The 16,890-nt window shown below is 34.0% G+C and overlaps 2 pseudogenes; one reads left to right on the forward strand and one right to left on the reverse strand.

Annotated features, from left to right (window-relative positions):
- Window positions 1–4,372: 4,372 nt before the first annotated feature.
- Window positions 4,373–9,003, forward strand: LOC111305841 (putative disease resistance RPP13-like protein 1; annotated as a pseudogene).
- Window positions 9,004–11,534: 2,531 nt separating this feature from the next.
- On the reverse strand, window positions 11,535–13,285 carry LOC149512732 (serine carboxypeptidase-like 40; annotated as a pseudogene).
- Between the last annotated feature and the right edge of the window lie 3,605 nt (window positions 13,286–16,890).

The following is a 16,890-nucleotide window of genomic DNA, read 5'->3' on the forward strand; positions in this document are numbered from 1 at the left end:
AATTTTTTATGGTAAAGGGTGAATTTCTGCTATATGGTCCTACTATTATTCCAAGGCCATGAGGGTTAGTTGATAAAATCTAGAAAAAGTTTTGGGTCTTTTGGTCTACTATTCTGTTCCCATCAATCATTTCACCCACTACACAAGGCACCTACGATATGTATAAAAATCGATCACGGCAATGCTTTTATTGCCTAAAAATCCACACTCTGAGTCCTTAGCCATTTACTCCCGTAGAAGGGGAATGATTGTTGAAGGGCTATCTCCCCATTTCTGATGATGTCGCCGCGGGGTTCCCAATCGTGGTCGAGTTTTGTTACATTGGTATGCATGGCCTCTTGAACATCAGGCATCAGCCCTGTTTAGATAAGCATATACGTAATAGTCGCTGCATGGATCAAAATTCATCACCTACACCAGCCACAAGCCACAAAAGTTACCACCTGTTAGCTCGATTTAGCAAAGCTGATAAAAATCAAATATTACACTAAACTTGGTAGAATTTCGAATGAAATTGTTTAACTAACCCCACGGACTTTCTTGACTACGAGCCCAAAAGAGGTGACAGAAGAACTGGGCCATTACCCGAGATTTATTGTGCCCAAGCTTGAAATGGTCTTAAAATTTGGACTTGGCCCATATAAATAAGAGCTCCTCAAAAGACTAACCTAATGAGACTACGAAAAGAACGTTCAACTGTTGTGTGGGGTGTAAAGTCAACTTACAGAAGGCTCCTTGGGCTGGATTGTGAGACTGGAATTGTGGCATAAAGGGGCATAGAGATTGTAAATATCAATGTAGTAAACATCCCTGTCTGCCTCATCATGTGGCTGCAGAGCACTCTCCGGACTCTTGTGTTATTCCCGGATGCACGCCTAACTGGTTTCATTGATTTTCTAAAATTTTCAATGGGAATGGAGAGTACTTCAAATGCATTTAATTCCTTGATATTCGGTTGCTTTGTGGATAATATTCTAATGCACGTGGTTACTTAAAGATTGAATTACATTAATTCCATGAATCATCTGTCATTACAGGTTGTGAATGTGCTCATTATTTAACCATTGATAGCAAACTCAGGAGAAAGTTAGACTGCTGACGCGTAAGGGTTTTAGTTTTGGATCTGTTGCAGAAAACAGTCAACAACGTTTCCTTCGCTTATGCTGTTAGGGCTGTAGTTGTGTCTACAGGAGTTGGAGTTTGTCTCATGTATCTTAATTATTTTTTTTACATGTTTTATGTATCTTAATTACTTGTACATATTATGTCTGGTTAGAATTAAAGATTTACCCTATATTGACCCGAGACTTACAGCTAAAATTTGTCTATAAATGAGGATTATATTGTGGAATGTGGATATTTGACCCACAGTTTGGTTGTCTTTTATATTGTGCAGGTCAAGGTGACGTTTGACTAAATTGGATCAATATCACCACTCCACTCAATTTTTGTGTACCAATTGTTAAGTTGTCATTTAAAAAAAAAAATTGGAAAGTATGATTTAACTTTACAGAGCATGCCGTCCTTCTGAAGGTGCAGGCCCCTTTAAAGTTATTGCAGCAATTGGAAAAAAAGAGTTGTTTGTCTGTTGATTATATGACTTTGATTGATGAAAGAATCCGTCTTGATTAGTAAAAGATTGCTCCTCTTAACTCTTTTCCTTCATACAGGTTTTTCAGTTAAAATTATGATCAGTCCTTGTCCAGCTTGATTAGGACCCTATGGTATCTTTACATATTTGAGACTACATCTTTGTAAAAATCGGCTATGGTGGTCTGCTGGATTATGGTCAGATTAAAATAACACACGGTTTGGCTTTGATGCTATCGATTTTCTAATGAAGACTGACTGGGAAAATTTCCTTACGCAGCATTACATTTAAAAGGGGTAGAGTTGATGAAAGTTGAAAGGATCAATCCTCAAAGAACACAAGAGACCGGAAATAAGGTGAAAAACAGAAAACGTATGTAATTTAATTATCAGGGTATTGTTTTTCTTGTCTTTTTTAACTTTTTCAGTTTTGACAACCATCAACTTGCGCAAGGAAAAATAAAACATTCTGCAACATGCGAAGGTGCAATCCAGGTCATCATCCGCCAACGGTCCATTTTGTTCGTCAGTTTTGAAATCGTTAATTAAAGAGCAGATGCTGGAATCGAATCCGGGTTATAAGCTACGATACGTCTACGCACCGTCGGATCGGGACGGGGACTGACTGGTTTCAGAGTTGTCTTGGTCAAGACGTGAATGACTAAGTGTTCTGGATATAGAGAATAGTCAGGCATGATTAAATAGAATTCTTTGTGGAATAAATTGAAGCATATAAGACGTGAAGTGGACCGTGCCATGACTCCAGACAGTAGCGATGTGTAAGTCACTGATAACAGTCAAACCGTGTAAGACGCATTTTTTGTGGGATGTGTCACTGATAATAGTCAAACCATGCAAAAAGCATCTTTTGTCGAAAAACCTATATTGGGTGGCGGTTACATTGTAGAATGTGTCACTGATAATAGTCAAACCATGCAAAAAGCATCTTTTGTCGAAAAACCTATATTGGGTGGCGGTTACATTGTAGAATGTGATGTATTTTACACTAAATAAAATAATGTACTGATAATTTAAAATGTGACATATTTTATATTAAAAAAAATTATTTGTATGTATTTTAAAAGAAATTATTTGTATTTTTAAGGAATTAAATTGAGAATTAGAGTTGGTCAAATTATTTGGATTTTTTTTAAAAAATTTTAATAGATCAAAAAATTTTAAAAGTAAAAAGTTAGGTACTTAGATATTTGAGGTTGTTTAATAAGGATATAACTCACATAAAATTTATTTGGTGAAATTTATAAATTTTTTTTAAAAGTTAATTCTATAAAAAAATTTAATAAAATATCCAAATCAATAAATTAATAAAATTTAATACGAAAATCAATAATATATAAAAAAAATTATTAAAAATATTATTTACAACTCAAATTTGACTAATATTATTTAACGATAAAAATTATATTAATATTTTTAATAAAAACATTTATCTAAAAATATATATCAAAATTGATTAATTATTTTTTAAAATTTTGTGCACTTAATCTATTTAACATATCTTTTAATCTATTGAATTTGATTTTTAATTTTTAATTTTATTTAATTATTTCTAATAAAAAACCTCACGAATTTTATCTAAATAATTTCATCTAAACCTTTTCTTGTTTAGTAAATAGATTTTTTAAAATTTTTTATTTATTAATTTTTTAAATATTAAAATTTTTTTATTTTTTATTCTAAATAAACTTATTTGAATAAAAATAATTGTTTTATGATAAAATAAATAGTTATAATTATTTAAAATAAATAATTATTCAAATAATATTATTATTTGAATAAAAAAACAAGATTATACAAATTATCATAATTTTTTAAATAAAAATTTGTAATTTTTTATTTATTATAAATAATGTTTTTACATGATTAATTTTATTAATTCTAATTTTAAAAAATTTAATTTTTTATTACTTAAAATTTTATTATATACTGATAATTATCTTTAAAATAATATTTTTTACATCTCAATCATATTTTTTTCTTTCATATTATTTCTATTTTTTTCAAAATTATCTACAGTGACACGATGCATTTCCGCTAACAGCCATTATCATGGTTGTTCACAAGCTTTAACCTTTTGTTTCCTTTTAATTAGAAATGAAAAGCTGAAATGGTTATGGTTGTTAGCATTTCGCAGTATTAATATATTTTTGTCCACCCTAAATGCCTAAATTTCTGTTAAATAGAGTTTTTTCAAGTCTAAAGTCACTCTCCAAGTGATTGCCAACGGAGAACTTTTTTCTTATCTTTCCATTGTCTATTTTTTCTACTAATCGCCTTGGTTAGGTCATTGGCTTTACATCTCACCTTGTCTTTGATCTTCTGTAGCTACTAAGATTCCAAAGGGTCATCATATTTTTCTTACCGTTGGGCGCGAGATTCTGAAGTTGTTGGTCTTTCGAAGGGGTGAGTCTCTGGACACCAAAGCCATCGGCAATCGGTGTATGCATCTCTGGTGATTGTTAAAGTTAATATTTGCAAGTTAGATACGAGTTTTCACAAATAATATTAAAGTTAAAATTTTCTTTCATTATTTTTTTAAAATTTATCACGTGATATATTTAATTTATTTTCACTTATACAGATAGACATCTTTGGTATTTGTCTACACATGATGGAGACATTTAAAATGGATTATCAACATCTAATGAATATAAAATATTCTGTAATTTTATATTCAGTTGGAACCTTTCACTTACCATGAATTGATTTTAAGTTGGATGCTCAGTGATCACTTGCGAGGCTTCATCATGTATCGTCTCCTAGCTGTCCTTGGTGGAAGGAGATTAGCAGTCATGGACAGCAGGAGAACCAAGCCTTTTGAGAAAGCCCTTCTTTGAAGGGTGCTCTGCGTTGTCTTCCCTCGTGCGTGTTTTAATCTTACTTGTGCACTTGATATTCAAGAAAAGAAAGCTTAACATATCCTCTTTCATTATCAATTTCAGTTCTTCTACTCTAAGATGGAGGTTATTGTATCCACTGTTGCTGATGCTATGCTCTCTGCTTTCTTCCGCTCCGTATTTGAAACGTTGTCGTCCCCTGACTTTCTTAAATTCACACGGGATGAGCAAGTTGTAGCCGAAATGCAAAAATGGGAGAAATTGTTGCTTAAAATAAATGCCTTGCTTGAGGATGCTGAAGAAAAGCAAACCACAAGTCGTGCTGTGAAACTCTGGCTCAGGGATTTACAACATGTTGCTTTTGATGCTGAAGATGTTGTTGATGAATTTGCCACTGAGGCTTTGCAGCGCAAACTAATGGAGCTGACTCAGGCTTCAGTAAGCAGCCACAAGGGATGGAAGAAGTTCATCCTTCCGTCTCGTTTCCGTGCTATCAATCCAAATTCTATTATCTTTGATTCCGAGAAGTACAAAATAAAAGAAATTACTGAAAGATTGGATGACTTAGATGCACGAAAGAATTATTTGAATTTAGTAAAGATTGGTGGAGGGAGATCTGAGAAAGTGCTTCCGAGGCTGCCCACCAGTTCACTTGTTGTTAAGTCTCGTGTTTATGGTAGGGAAAGGGATAAAGATGCTGTGATTAACTTGTTGATGGATGGTGGTGAAATGGGTGTGGTTCCAATTGTAGGGATGGGCGGTGTTGGTAAAACTACTCTTGCTCAGTTAGTATATGATGATGAGAGAATTAAGACTTCATTTGAATTGAAAGCTTGGGTTTGTGTCTCCGAGGAATTTGATGTTCTTAGGGTGACAAAGACCTTGCTTGATGCTGTTGCTTCTGATATTGGCAAGTTGGAGGATTTAAATTTACTTCAAATGCGGCTAAAGGAGAAGTTGTTGGGGAGAAAATTTTTGATCGTTTTAGATGACATCTGGAATGAGAACTATTTGCAATGGGACCTACTATGCAGACCCTTTGCAGCAGGCGCAGCTGGAAGTAAAATACTGGTGACAACACGGCATGAAAGAGTTGCAGCAGTCGTGGCTAACCGTGTGGGATACCATTTGAAGCAATTGTCAAATGATGATTGTCTTTCATTATTCACCTGGCATGCTCTTCGAGCTAACAATTTTGATGGATACCCAAATTTAAAAGTAGTTGGTGAGCAAATAGTGAAGAGGTGCAAAGGGTTGCCACTTGCAGTTAAGACCTTGGGAGGACTCCTTCGCACTAAAGTAAATCGGGATGAATGGGAGGAAATTTTGATGAGCAAGATATGGAATTTACCTGAAGAAAGAAGTGGTATAATTCCAGCTCTGAGATTGAGCTACCATGATCTTCCTTCCAATTCGAAACGATGCTTTGCTTATTGTGCTATATTTCCAAAGGGCTATGAATTTGACAAGGATCTGTTGGTTCTACTGTGGATGGCAGAGGGTTTCTTACAACAGCCAAAAGGTCAAATGGAGGACTTAGGTTTGGATTATTATAATGAGTTACTTTCACGATCATTTTTCCAGCAGTCAAACAGCAACAAAACTCGATTTGTGATGCATGACCTCATAAATGATTTAGCTCAATTTGTTTCTGAAGAAATATGCTTTAGTTTTGAAGATGGGGATATGCTTAATGGTGATAAGTTATGCACAGATGTTGAAAAGATTCGTCATTTATCTTTCTCTCGTAAACAGTACGACGTTGCAAAAAGATTTGGAATCCTCTGTCAGATGAAGAATTTAAGAACTTTGATTGCATTACCAACTTGTATGCCACCTTGTGCAGCATATTGCTATTTAAGTGGTGATGTATTACAGAATATATGCTACCAAGGTTGAGATGTTTAAGAGTGCTATGCTTGATTGGCTATTGCATAGTGAGTTACCAAATTCCATCGGTCAGTTGAAGCATTTACGCTACCTGAATTTGTCTCGCTGTAGAATTAAACAGTTACCTCAATCTGTGGGTTTTCTTTTCAACTTGCAAACGTTGATATTGCAAAGTTGCGAAGAACTTACTAGGTTGCCACAAGTTATCAAAAATCTACAGAACCTTCGTGTTCTCGATCTTACTGATACTAGTAATTTACAGGAGATGCCAATTCAGATTGGTAATTTGAAGAATCTTCAGACTTTGACCAAATTCATTGTGGGCAAAGGCATTGGGTCTGCTGTTAGTGAATTAAGGGGCTTGTAGTATCTGCGCGGGGAGCTTTCCATTTTGGGATTGGAAAATGTTTCAGATATTCAAGATGCTAGCAATGCTAATCTCAGTGACAAGCATGGCTTAACAGCATTGGATTTGCAATGGAGCCTTAATCCCCAAAATGAGGAAGGTGAAATGCATGTTCTTGAAAGGCTGCTACCTCATAAAAATCTGGAGAAGCTCAGAATTCTGTTCTATGGCGGTAAAAAATTTCCATCTTGGTTAGGTAATCCCTCATTGACTAACATAATGTGCTTAGAACTTTGTAAATGTAGAAAGAGCATAAGTCTTCCATCACTTGGGAGACTACCCTCATTAAAAATGTTGACCATAATAGGCATGGATAATGTCCAAAAGGTGGATGTTGAGTTTTATGGACATGGTTTTCCTTCTGTTAAGCCTTTTCCTTTATTGGAAATTCTAAGGTTTAAGGATATGTTGGACTGGACTTGCTGGTCTTCCCCTAGTCAAGGTAATGAAGACTCATGGGAAGAATTTCCTTGTCTCCGTGAACTCGTGGTAGAGGATTGTCCCAAGTTGAGTAGAAAGTTGCCCAGCCGTCTTCCTTCTCTTTTGAAACTTGTAATTAAGCGTTGCCCAAAGTTAGAAGGTTCATCTTTGAGTTTCCCATCTCTTGATGAATTAAATATAGAAGATTGCAATGTAGAGTTACTGGGAAGCATTCTTGGCCTAACCTCTTTAACAACAGTCACAGCCAGGAGTAGGCCAAAGCTTCAGTGTCTCCAAAATGGGGTTGTACAGTTTCCAGGAGCACTTAGAGTTCTTGTCATTTCCAACTGCAATGGATTGACATCATTATGGCAGAAGGGTGCTATTCTGTTGAATATTGCTTCTCTTGAGTGTTTGAAAATTACGGGCTGTCCACAGTTTGTGTCATTGGCTGAAAAAGAGCAAGGTTTATCTAGAGGTCTTGATGATTTGGGATCGTTGAATTCTTACAATCTCTGGAAGTCTCCTTGGGGGATGCATGGCTTCACATCTCTTGTGGATTTGCAAATTAAGTCGTGTCCAAATCTTGTATTCTTTCCCAAGACAAGTTTTGTGCCCATGCTGAAAAATCTTAAGCTCAAAGATTGCAGGGCTCTAAAGTCTCTGCCTAGTGGGATGATGATGCTTAATTGTCCTCTCGAAGAATTGGAGATTGAAGATTGCCCTGCTCTCACATGCTTTCCAAGTGGCAGGATAACTACCACACTTAGACGGTTGAGGATTGGTACTGTAATGATCTGATGTCTCTACCTGAGGGACTGATGCAGATTGATAACAGCACATGCAACATATCTCATCTTGAGAACTTGGAGATCATTAATTGCCCTTCTCTAATTTCATTTCCAGAAGGCAAATTACCCACCAGCCTTAAAATACTTAAGATTTGGAATTGTTCCCAATTGGAACCCCTTTCTGACAAGATGCTGCACAAAAATGCATCACTCGAGATCATTTCTATATCGAAATGTAAGACTATGGCAAGCTTGCCTGAGTGCTTACACAGTCTCACTCATCTGACAGAATTAAACTTAAATAGGTTTCCTGCTCTGGAATACTTCCCAGAAACGGGCATGTATCTTCCCAACCTGAGAAAATTTGATGTCTCCCATTGAATCAGTCTCAGGTCTCTACCTGAACAAATGCTGAGTCTCACTTCTCTTCAGTTTCTAACAATTTGTGACTGTCTTGGTCTTGTCTCTTTTCCTGAAGGTGGCTTGCCCCCTAACCTATTGGTACTTGTGGTCTGGGACTGTGAAAATCTTAAGCAGCCCATGTCAGAATGGAACCTTCTCAACCTAACCTCTCTCAGGGAATTGGTCATTGCTGGTGCACCAGGTATAGTTTCCTTTCCAGATGAAAAGTGTCCACTTCCCACAACTCTAGTGTCTATATATATTGAAAGACTTCATAATTTGCGATCTCTGTCCATGGGGCTCTATAATCTGACATTGCTTGAAGAGCTAGAAATTTCCGAGTGCTCTAAGCTTCAGTGCTTATCGAAGGAAGGCTTACCTGTAAAACTTGGAAGACTTTGTATCAGGGACTGTCATCTTCTAAAACAACAGTGCTTGAAGGATAAGGGGGCATATTGGCCTGTCACAGCCCACATACCTCGTCTGAAAATAGAAATCACCGATGATTAATGGTTTGACTGTTGGGATAAAGTTCACATGTGAATAAAAAATTTCACTTCATTGAGAAATTTGAATGAGATGTCTTATATATACATAAAGGATCCAAAAACCTAATATTTTAAGCTTTTAGACTCAAATGGTATCTAATATGTATATATGCACTCTTTAATGCAACAGGTATTGGGACCCATCCAAGACTATATATACATAGAGGATCTAAGAATTCAATAATTTAAGCTTTTAAGTTCAAGTGATGTCCAATATATATGTATAAATTTTTTGATATACTCTCGTGGACTCCAAATATAACTTATCTCCCATCATTGATATTAGTAGACCAGTTTGTATTTTTTCTCTAGAGAAGTGCAACTTCAGTAAGTTAATTTATGATAGAAAACTATTCTCATCAGCATAATGCATTTTACTGTCATTTATGACGGACTTTCTCACTTTGTCTATAGGATGGTAGAGTCAATGAAATTTCCCAACAATCACTATAGTCAACTAATGTAAGTATGTGCTTTTAATTGTCAATTATGATATTTTATTTTTGCAATTTCACATTAAATTTTGAAGGAAAAAAACCCTGCTTGATACTCAATAAGCTTATTGTTGAAAGTTTCATAATTGATGTTTCTATCTTAATCAACCGTATTATGAATTTATCCTAGCTTATGCTTAATTGGTTCTACAGATTTCTTGGATAACCAAGTTGTTAATATGAAGCTGATTAGAAAGATAGCCAGCCATCTACTTTCCTTGTAAAGCTTGCCAATCATCATTTCCCGAGGTTAGAAGGTTCATCTGTGGCTTTGCTATCTCGTTCTGTATTAATCAATGAAGATTGCAAAAAAGAGATTTTTGAAAGCATTGTTGGCCTATGATCTCTAATAACACCCAGAACCAGTAGTGTAGGAGAGCTTATGTATCTAGGGGAATGGATTGAACAGTTTCTAAGAACATTTAAAATTCTTGTTATTTCCAAATGCATTGGATTGACATCCTTATGTGTAGACTGGTATTTCTTTAATGTAGTAACCTGGAGAAACTTTGTTTCAGATGCATGGCCTCACATCACATCTCTAAAGAAACTGTATATTGACTGATGTCCAAAACTTGTGTTCTTTCCCTAGATCGATTTCCTGCGCACACATGTACACTTTATTTTAATGCGGAGATTGCTCAGCTCTGAAATCTCTTGCAGCTCTTTAACTTATATTACAGCTGATGCAACCACCATTTAAAATCATTTACTTCAGAATGAACATTTTCAGCCAATTTAATAAGTTCCATTTAATTAAATTAATTGTTCTGTAAACCTAGTTATGCAATTTGATTGATTAAACCAAAAACTAACTTTCATTGAATAATAATTTTTAAAATGACCATTTTGTTAGGGATCATCATAGCTCTGATACCATTTGTTAGAGATCACCATAATTCTGATACCACTTGTTAGGCTAAAAACCTTTATCCAATTAAGCCAACGAAAGTATAATCAAATAATCAATTAATCACATAAGAGATAACAATTTAACTAGTTCAGTCCAATCAACATACATTTCTGGATGAAAAATAAGATCTAGTAATTATAAAAAATTACAAACATATAAATCATATCAACCGCTCAACAATCAATACCAATAGACTCTTTTAATCTCTTTTAGTCTTATAGAATATTCTCAACCTAAACAAACACATACCTATATGCATCCATACTTCATACCTATGTAAATCCTTTTAGTCTCTTTTAGTCCACTCACAAACAAACATAAATACTCATAAGATGTAAATATTCAACAGTCTTATTGGTGTCTACCCATAAAATCTTATAACTCTTTTATATATTTTTTTTCATACCTAATCCTGTAAAGATTTTACTTATTTATAATCATACAAACTTACCTATTAAAAATCTTTTTTTTCTTAGAATTCTTTTTCTGTAAGTCAAACTTACCTATTAAGATTTTTTTTTTAAATTCTTCTTCTACTAGTCTTCTTGTCCATCAAGTAATATCTAATCAATCCCAAACAATTCTCTTATAGAATTTGAGTCACTATTCTTAACAATCTCCACATTGACTCAAATTACATCAAATCATATGTTTTCATGTTAGACATACTTAGCTCCATCTGCAATGAAAGTTTCACAATCATCTTCATTTGTGTGTCTTCACGCTTCACGCAAACCAATCATTAATCCTCAAAACTTGAACTCAAACTCTTCTTTTAAATCGAGCTCCTCTAGACTTATCTCTTCCTGTATCTCAAAACATCAACTTTTTTCATGTCTTAAACCTACAGCTTTGATATCACTTGTTGGAATCACCATACACACGCAACACCTACGAATAAAATAGCAATCTTAAATAAAGAATAAGAATATATAAATATATAACATAATTCACTAACAAATAAATCTTTACAACTGTGAGACTTTTAGAATGAAAAAAATCTCAAAAAAATCATTACTCAAAACGTAATCCAAAACCCTAATTATACCATTTTAATAGCCTTCACTTAGATTTTTTTTTGTGTCTAATTATTTGCGATTATCAAATTAAAATCAAAATATCTTATTTATAAAAATGAATCTCTTTATACTTTTACTAAACTCTTAATTTGAGATACAAAACAAATTCAATATTACTTAACTTTCGATGTGAAATTATGAGATTCAAAATAAATTTCAACACATTTGTATATATATTTTTTCCCGGTATCCATTCCTTTGCAGACAAAATAGTATTGGTGATATAATAAACAACTTTCCCGAACACTAATCAAAATACTTGATGAAACAATGAAAGGCTCTGAAATGTCAAGAGGAAATCAGGTATATTTTGAGGTATCTGGGAGAGGGGTGCCAGCAAAAAAGTGCTGGATCAGTGAAAGAGCCCTCTTTGGTTGGACGCTTGGCACTTGGTGGCCTGCCCCTCTTACGGTGGCAAATGTTAAATCTCCCATGCATACTTGAGTACAACCACCAACCTGCCATATAAATAGTACCAAAGGCAAATGTGTCAATCAATTTCCTGGACTTTGTAAATAAATGAAAGGAATTAAGTTCACATTAACAGGAACTAGAGTTGATTTATGACAATCAGAAGATTGGAATTGGATGATGGGAGACATTAGAGAGCAAGCATTGGAACGGAAGAGAAAGAAAATTTGCCTCTCCATGAAGGTACCAAGGATGCCATTTTATTTTAACTGGAAGTTTCATCTTATTAATGAAGTACTTGGTTGAAGTACTGGTATCCTTCCATCTGTATCACCACTGCGTGACATGCAACAAAGACGTGTAAGATTTACGAACAGCCTTCTATTGAATATCTTAAAAGGTTTAGCCGGTATGTCTATTGAGTTGTCCTATCAAGATCTGATACAACAATTTTTTATGGTAAAGGGTGAATTTCTTCTATATAGTCCAACTATTAGTCCGGGGCCACGAGGGTTAGTTGATACAGTCTAGGAAAAGTTTTGGGTCTTTTGGTCTACTATTCTGTTGCCTTCCCATGATTTCACCCAGTAAACAAGGCAATGATAATATGTATAAATATGGATCACGGCAATGCTTTTATTACCTGAAAATACACACTCTGAGTCCGTTAGCCATTAACTCCCGTAGAAGGGGAATGATTGTTGAAGGGCTATCTCCCCATTTTCTGATGATGTCGCTGCTGGTTCCCAATCATGGTCGAGTTTTGTTACATTGGCATGCATGGCCTCTTGAATATCAGGCATCAGCCCTGTTTAGGTGGGCATATACGTAATAGTCGCTGCATGGATCAAAATTCATCACCTACACCAACCACAAGCTACAAAAGTTACTACCTGCTAGCTAGATTTAGCAAAGCTGATTAAAAGCAAAAATTACAGTAATCTTGGTAGAATTTCAAATGAAATTGTTTAACTAACCCCACGGACTTTCTTGACTACCAGCCCAAAAGAAGTGACAGAAGAACTGGGCCAATTCCGAAGATATATTGTATCCCAATCTTAAAATGGTCTTAAAATTTGGACTTGGCCCATATAAACAATAGTTCCTTAAAAGACTAACCTAGTGAGACTGCAAAAAGAATGTTCAACTGTTGTGTGGGGTGTTAAGTCAACTCACAGAAGGCTCCTTGGGCAGGACAGTGAGACTGGAACTATGGCATGAGGGGGCATAGATATTGTAAATATCAATGTAGTAAACATCCCGGTCTGCCTCATTGGTGGTTGCTGAGCACTCTCCGTACTCTGACTTATTCTCGGATGCACGCCTAACTTGTTTCGTGGATTGTCTAAAATTTTCAATGGGAATGGAGGTATTCTCTATGAACTCAATTTGCTTATTAGTATGTTAAGCATTGATCTTTCTACTAGAAGAGTACTTCAAATGCATTTAATTCCTTGATATTCGGTTGCTTTGTGGATAACATTCTAATGCATGAGGCTTACTTAAAGATTGAATTACATTAATTCCATGAATCATCTGTCATTACAGGTTGTGAATGTGCTCATTATTTAACCATTGATAGCAAACTCAGGAGAAAGTTAGACAGCTACGGGTTTTAGTTTTGGACATGTTGCAGAGAAAAGTCAACAAGATTTCCTTCCCTTATGCTGTTAAGGCTGTAATTGTGTCTACAGGAGTTGGTGTTTGTGTCATGTATCTCAATTATGTTTTTGTACATGTTTTATGTATCTTAATTACCTGTAAGTATTATGTCTGGTTGGAATTAAAGATTTACCCTCTATTGACCCGAGACTTATAGCTAAAGCTTGTTTATAAATGAGGATTATATTGTGGAATGTGGATATTTGACCCACAGTTTTGTTGTCCTTTATGTTGCGCAGGTCAAGGTGACCTTTGACTAAATTGGTTCAATAACACCACTCCACTCAATTTTTGTGTACCAATTGTTAAGTTGTCATTAAAAACAAAAATGGAAACTATGATTTAACTTTACAAAGCATGCTGTCCTTCTGAAGGTGCAGGCCCCTTTAAAGTTATTGTAGCAGTTGAAAAAAAAGAGTTGTTTGTCTGTTGATTATTGGCTCTGATTGATGAAAGAATCCGTCTTGATTAGTTAAAGATTGCTCCTCTTAACTCTTTTACTTCTTACAGGTTTTTCAATTAAAATTATGATCAGTCCTTGTCCGGCTTGATTAGGACCCTGCGGTATCTCTACATATTTGAGACTCCATATCTTTGATTCTTTGTAGTAGTATGGTAAGGTTTCCACGAGGAACAGACTTATAGGCAGACTGGCATGGTTTTGTTTAGGATTCTTGCACTTTTCTCCGCTCAAGTTTTACATGTTGACAGTGACAGCATTCTGTACAGTTTCTTTGGAATCTAGAGGTCATATTTTCTATGTAGGTTTTAAAAAACGACCTGGGAAAGCTTTAAATCAATGTTTTGCCTGGAGCTTTTCTGCTTGGCAAGTTCGATTATGTACAACAAAGGATTAAGCATGTATTGAGTGTAGTAGAGAAGAATTAAAAAGGGGAAATAAGTGAGTGAGATAAGGGTTCAGGCTATAATGAAGATTTTAGCTCTGTATTCTTCACATATCTCATGAGCCTCTACTAATAATAAAAGATTCTATGCAGGTAAAGTATGCTCCACATATGGGAACTATGGTCAGAGTACATGGCCAGGTTTGATTGGAAAATCGACTGTGGTGGTCTGCTGGATTATGGTCAGATTACAAATAACACATGGTTTGGTTTTGATGCTATCCATTTTCTAATGAAAACTGACTGGGAATTTACCTTACAAAGCATTACATTTAAAAGGGGTAGAGCTGATGAGAGTTGAAGGGATCAATCCTCACCTTAACTCCAAGAACACGAGAGCGGAAATAAGGTGAAAACATAGAGAAGTTCAATTATCAAGTTAAAAAAAACAAAGAATCTTGTCTTTTTCACTTTTGGGTTTTGACAACCATCAACTTGCACAAGGAAAAATAAAACATTCTGCAACCAAGCAACGTGCGATCCATGTCATCATCCACCGACGGTTCATTCTATTCGTCAGTTTTTAACTCATTTGTTAAGGAGCAAATAATGGAATCGAATCCGGCGTATAAGCTACGCTATGTCTACTGACCGCTGGATTGGGACGGGGATTGACTAGTTTCAGAGCGGTCTTGGTCATGACGCAAATAGACAAAGTGTTACGGATGTAGAGAAAAGTCACGTGTCTCATATGATTATGAATTAGAATTCTGCTTAAAATATTGATGTGTTCTTTTTTTAAAACAAAACATCCTATAAATTGAAGCAGATAAGACTTGAAGTGGACCGTCACATGACTCTGGATGGTAGCAATGTGTCACTGATAATAGTCAAACCTTGAGGAAGCATCTTTTGTGGAAAAAATTATAATACGTCGAAGTTAAAATTTAGAATGCGTTGTATTTTATATAAACTATAGCAGTATGTGTTGGTAATTTACAATGTAATATATTTTAATTAAATAAAAAATTAATTGTATTTAGTGTAAAAGAAATTATTTATATGGTTTAAGTAATTAAATTAAATATTTGAGTGAATCAAATTATTTGAATTTGTTAAAAGTTCGGCTCGACTTTTAAAGTTTTAAATGAAGTCGTCGAACTGTCATAACGGTTTTGAGATCGTCAAATGTAAATAATTTTAAAATAGAAAAAATTAAAAAAAAATCATCATCAATCTTTTTTAGGATGTGATTAGTGACCAAAAAGTTTATTTTTTAATAAAAATATAAAAGCGGGTTTAAAATTTATCAAAAAGATAAATTTCGATATATGAAAACCAAATTGGATTCGGGAGTCGATTACATGTGAAAAAAGATTAGCACTCTCACAATGCACATAAATTGGTACCATTTAATCATGCATTATTTTCAATGTTGAATAAAATGGTTTTGATTTGTATTTAATAATATAAATTCCCTTTTATATTTTTTTAAATTAATTTTATCAAAATTCTTTATTTAGAAATATCGAAGAAATCTTTAAGTTAAAAAATTATTTTAAAATTCTCCAACATAAAGGCAAAACTTTAAAGATAATACTTTTGATTGATGTTTACTACGCCATCTCTTGAAAATAAAAACAATATTCTTTGGGAAAGATAATTATTGATAACTCTTCAATATCTAAGCAGAGTATCAAAAATTATTCTCATTGGGATGTTATTTTTGTTTTTTCATATTTTTAAATTAAACATATTTTTTATGCGAAAATACCAACGATGGTATTATTAGACAATAAATGATAAGTAAAAGCACAAACATGGGAGTTGAGTGCAATCAATAATAAATAGATGCATCAATAGATGTTGTGTGTAATGATGAAATGTAATTTTAAAATTGGATTCTTAAATATAATAAGACCACATTGACTCTCCAATATTTAGGTAGAGTTTAAGTGTGACTATTTATATTTAAGATGCCATTTTATTATTATACCTTTTTATTAATCAGTTATTAACCTCATTGTTAAAGTAAATTAAGGATTTGTATGAAAATTTTAATGAAATAAAGTTTCTTAAATACTTCATCATTTATGAGGCATTCGTGAATAAATCATTTCAAGTGAGATTTTCACATGTATCTTTAAAGTTTCGGAATAGATTCAAGGCATGGGTAGGTTTTTAACGTTTGGTGACTTTTTTATGATGATTCAAGAATGCGTATCAAATTTAGGATTTTTAGAATTTTAGATTTTAAGGTTTTGGATTTAAAGGTTTAGGATTTGAGATTTTAGTTTTAGAGTTTTAAGGGTTTAGGGTTTCAATTTCGGGGGTTTAAGGATTTTAGGGTTTGGATTTTAGGGTTTAGATTTTTTAATCTTTAAAAAACACGAATATCTCTAAAAATCTCTAACATCTAGGCAGACTTTTGGAGCAAGTTCAATTTTTATGATTTTTAAAAATTAATTAAACTTTTTCATATATTTTTTATGAAAACTTATTGTTATTATTGTTAATTATTATTATTATTATTATTATTATTATTATTATTATTATTATTATCCTTTTATAATTTTTTTAT

Source organism: Durio zibethinus, chromosome 21 (genome assembly GCF_047325235.1).
Source record: "Durio zibethinus cultivar Kanyao isolate XHJ-2024 chromosome 21, ASM4732523v1, whole genome shotgun sequence".
Lineage (NCBI taxonomy): Eukaryota > Viridiplantae > Streptophyta > Magnoliopsida > Malvales > Malvaceae > Durio > Durio zibethinus.